Source organism: Rhinolophus sinicus, linkage group LG02 (assembly GCF_036562045.2).
Source record: "Rhinolophus sinicus isolate RSC01 linkage group LG02, ASM3656204v1, whole genome shotgun sequence".
Lineage (NCBI taxonomy): Eukaryota > Metazoa > Chordata > Mammalia > Chiroptera > Rhinolophidae > Rhinolophus > Rhinolophus sinicus.
Genome location: NC_133752.1, coordinates 107,811,242 through 107,816,294, shown reverse-complemented (window position 1 = coordinate 107,816,294; position 5,053 = coordinate 107,811,242). Strand labels below are relative to the sequence as shown.

The 5,053-nt window shown below is 40.2% G+C and overlaps 1 pseudogene; it reads right to left on the bottom strand.

Annotated features, from left to right (window-relative positions):
* Positions 1 to 3,820: 3,820 nt before the first annotated feature.
* LOC109438270 (2-iminobutanoate/2-iminopropanoate deaminase) lies at positions 3,821 to 4,311 on the bottom strand (annotated as a pseudogene).
* Positions 4,312 to 5,053: the final 742 nt, after the last annotated feature.

Sequence of the window (5,053 nt, the reverse complement as noted above, 5' to 3'; positions counted from 1 at the left end):
TGGTTAGTTTTCAAAACCAGGAGAATGTGGAAATCTTGTTCAACATCATGGGCCTGAGGTTATGACCCTTACAAAAGGAGGGAGGGGCGTGGGTCTGAGAATGAACAGATTTGGGTTTGAATGTTATTGTCTGCGTTGGCCCGTCCCCATGTCCTCTGACCCTACTCCAGAACCGGACAGAGGCCTGTCATCCAGCCAGTGCTCTGGGGAAGGCCAGCCTCCCTGCCTGCCAATGCCCGTGCTCTGCGTTGTCCCTGGCCCCTCGTGTGGGGCCGGCTGGCCTGCCCCTGGACTCGGCCTCTGGCCACGGCTGACCGTGCACTTGACCCTGAGCTTCATGTACCATGTCCCATCTCCAAGTGCCTTGCTCCGTTCCAATGTCTGTTTCTAGGGCTCTTCTTTCATTTCTCTAAAATCAGTCCGTGAACAGTTTGTTAACAGTGTCTAAAGGTTGAAACTCTGATGCCTTAAGCCTCGGAATATGTGAGAGTCCAAGTTGTCTGCACAATTATTGTTGATAATATTTAACAAAATTCAAAATTCAGTAACTATTTTTCTTCTTATGTTTATGGATTTTTAAATGTTTCTGTTTTTCATGTACTATAAAATATAAATAAGCATATGTTATAAATCATGGTTATAGTTCATATTTTATATGTTATATTTTTAATATAACTTAAAGATATCTTAGCATTACTGTGTGTTATGGACTGAACGTTTGTATCCACCTCAAATTTATATATTGAAGTCCAGTGTGACTGTGTTTATAATTGTTATTTTTATAAATAAAGACACATTACTTTTCTGATAACTTTTAGTGTAACCAGTATGGTAGTTTCTCCAATTATTTAAAACAATCTTAAAAGGTTAGGAAAATTAACATTTCCTTTCACATTTATTCTCTCATTCAGGGTGGTAGCATGATGGGGGACAAAATAAGGGCAGAGGGGCTGGAACCTGGGGACCCCATTTCTGTCTCTAACTTTTAGCAAGTTATTTAAGCTCTTTGGGCCTTGTTTCCTCCATGTGGTGAATCAAAGGATTGAACTGGAAACTACACTATGACTAAACAGAGGAGATAATATTGGGGAAAAAAAAAAAAACCTCAGAGAATAGCCATTTTCTTTTCTGAAAGCGTTCAGGGATGAGGACTTGGGTCACAGCCAGGCAGAAGGTAGCCGCTGTAGCTTTGACTTACGTACGCTTCTCTGCTGAGTTTCAGAAGTGAACCTACGTCGGGGTGAAAAGGAAGCAAGAGCCAGCATTTGTTTGGTCGTCAAAACCAGTAGAACTTGCCAGTTCTTGCCAACCAACCAACCGTTTTGTTCTGCTTCTTCTGGGCATGGGGAAAATGTGACTGCGTTCTGTCTGGCAGTACGGATTGCAGGCGTGTTGTGGTCGTCTGGGCAGCAGATGGTCAGTGAGTGACCCACACCCCAGGCTGGGCCACAGTTAGTGGTGCGCAGTGTGCCAATGGGGATGAGGGAAGTCCTGAACCTGTTAGAAGGAAGCACTGTGGCTTTGGCAGAGGAGGTGAAGAAGTCTCACATTTTTTGATTGATGAATAGTGGTTTCTTCAAATGTAAAAAGCTGCCCAGATCATGAAGTTAATTACATGAGTTTTTTAAATTAATCAGTCAAATAAGGAGGCTTAAAACTTGCCAAGGTTCAGCTTCTGGCAGTGTGGTAGTGGATGCGAGCCAGGTAAGAAGACATCAGGAGGGAGTGGTGTGCGGCGTCAGCAGGCAGGTCTGCTCTGCGCACTGTGCAGTATCATGGCCTCCCGATGCACAAGGCAGGCTGCCCTGTCATTTTCTAATTAAACTTTCTGATTTGAAGTAAAGGCAGCTTTGTGTGCATGTAGGAGAAACAGTACAGCGAAGCCACAGGTCCCCTCAGAGTGGTGAGGGGACCTCAGAGTGCCCAGTGGTGGCATCGTGCACACGGTACCAGGACACTGACAACACATCCAACAACACATCCAGGACCCTGACACTGACACAGCCAAGACACAGGACATCTGCCTTGTCCTAAATCCCGGCAACCGCTGCCAGCTCACCATTTCTGTAAGTTTGTCATTTCAGGAATGTTCTATGAATGGAGGCAACAGTGTGTAACTGTTTGGCTTCTTTCCTTCAGCACAGTTCTCTGGAGAGTCACTCAGGGTGTGTGTGTGTGCGTGTGTGTATATCATTTGCTCCTTTGTATTGCAGAGGGCTGTTCCGTGGTGTGGATGGACCACAGCTCACCCATTCGCTGGGTTGTTTCCAGTTTGGGTCATCACATGTAAAGCGCTTGTGAGCATTTGTGTGCAAGCTTCTGTGTGAGCTACACCTTCTCGGGAGTACGATTACTGGGTCGTGTGGAAGCTGCATGTTTAATTCCTTAAAGAACTGCCAGACTGCTCCCCAGAGTGGCTGTACCACTGTGCCTCCCCACCTGCAGTAAGTGAGTGAGTGAGTGAGCCAGCCAGCCAGCGGGTTTCGCCCCAGCCTCGCCAGCACCCGGTGTCGCCAGTGCTTTTTATTGGCCCATTCTGATAGGTGTGTGGCAGTACCTCACTGTAGCTTTAATTTGCATTTATTTCCCTGATGGTTCATTATGTTGAGTGTCATTATGTGGAGCATCTTTTCTTGTGCTTATTTGCCATCTGTATATCCTCTTTGGTGAAATGTCTTTTCATGTCTTTTGTCCACTTTCTACTGGGATTGTTTGTTTTCTATTCTTGAGGTGAGTTTTAAAAGTTCTTACATAATTGAGACGCTAGTCCTTTGTTGGGTATATTGTTTGTAAACACTTTCTTACAGTCTGTAGTCTGTCTTTTCATCATCCTAACATGGTCTTAAGCACCATGCAAAAGGTTTTATTTTTTATGGAAAGCAATTTATCAGTTTTTCCTTCTATAGATCATGTTGATGGTGTGAACGCTAAGAAATCTCTATTCAGCCGTAGATCCCAAAGATTTTCTGTTTTTATCTAAGAATTTTATAGTTTTGTGTTTTACATTTAAGTCTGTGATCCATCTTGAAATGAAGTTAGACTGATTCCATCGCTTTATTCTTGTTTTTCAAAATTGGCTTAGCTATTCTAGTTCCTTTGTCTCTCTGTATACATTCTAAAATTTTTCTTTATTTACAAAATATCTTGCTGGCAGTTTGAACAAAAATTACACTAAATCTGTATATCTGTATTATACCAGTGTGGGGAGAATCAGGATGTTTACTATGTTGAGTCTTCCAATCCATGAACTCCCTACATTTCTTCATTTATTTAAATCCTCTTTGATTTCCTTTTTTTTTTTTTTTTTTTTTTTTTTAATTTGCATGTCTATTTTATTTCTGTTAGAAAAATATTAGCTAAATAAAATTTTGGTCCATTTTTTTTCCCTTTACCTCTACCATTCAAACTTAAATCTTTAATTTTATTCAAGTAAAAGCAGAATCATATATCTGACATGAGAACTAAATAGTCACACCATTAAATTAATAGGATTTAACTGAATTAGGTGTATTCTTTATTATTTCTCAGGAATAGTAACTCATCTTTCCTGCATATTATTTCCCTTTACTTTTATTTATTTGAGTAACTGTGCAACGCAAAGGTGTCTCTTTTCTCACATCCAGTAATGTGAGTGTACATAAATGTACTTTATAATATCAGTAACTAGATTCATTATCTAATCTTTAATTCATATTCAATTCCCCTTATTATATGGTATTTCCATAATACTTCAAATATTTTTGTCAGTCTGACAGTTTCCAACATCGATTATAAAAGTTAAGATGTTAATTTAAAAACATTAATAATTTTCCAGACTAAATAACACCAGGTTCCCTTAGAGTGATGCTGTTGTCAGAGTGCCTTGGACAGCTACTGCTTCCATCTCAACACGGCCTCCTTTGGGCAAAGCAGCAACCTGGTAAGCAGCTCTCGCAGGAAAATCTCTTGAAATACTGTTTGTAGATTTCATCGACAGTACCGAAGTCATTTATGTCAGCCAGCAAAACAGTTGTTTTTACCATATTAGTGAAGTCACAGCCTGCAGCTTTCAGAATTTCACCCATGTTTTTAAGAGCTTGTTTAGCTTCCTCTGTTACCCCTCCTGGCACATGTTGTCCACTTGAAGGGTCCATGCCTATCTGGCCTGAAATGTAAATGGTCCTGTCGACTAACACAGCTTGACTGTAGGGACCAATGGCCCCTGGGGCTTTCGTGGTGCTGATCACCTTTCTGATCAAGGATGACATAGCTAATCTTTTTCTTTTGAGGCCTCTTGGAGAGAACTACCCGGTACACTACCCCTGCTCGCGACAACTCTCTTTGATTTCTTTCACTGGCATTTTGTAATTTTCAGCATACATATTGCATATGTGATTTGTTAGATTTACACCTAAGTATTTCATTTTTTTCAGTGATTTAAATTACATTTTATTTTTAATTTTAGTGTCTATTCATAGCTAGTATTTACAGATACAATTAATTTTGTAGGTTTTCTGTGCATCCTGTGATTCTGCTGAACTCTCTCTTGGGGCTTTTTTGGTTGATTCCTTGGGATTTTCTAGGTAGACAATCATGTCATCTACAAAGAGGGACAGTTTTCTTTCTTTCATTCTTATAAGTATGCCTTCCATTTCCTTTTCTTTGCTTATTGCAATGGCTAGGACTTTCAGTACCATGCTGAAAAGAATGCTGATAGCAGACCTCTTTGCCTCGTTCCTGGTCTCAGGGGGAAAGCACTGGCTTTTACCAGTAAGTATACAGTTAGCTGTTAGTTTTACATGTGTTTTATTAAGTAGAGGAAGGATCCCTTTTATCCTTATTTTTCTGAGAGTTCTCTTTTTTCTTTTTACCATGAGTGGCTGTTACTTTTATTAAATTCTTTTTCTGCATCAATTGATATGCTCTTTCTTCTTTAACCTGTTAATGTGGTAAATTACATTGAGCCAGCCTTACATCCCTGGAATAAACTTGGCCATGGTATAGAATTATTTTCATATATGCTGAATTTTATTTACTATTTTTTACAAAGTTTTGTGTCTATATTTATGAGGAT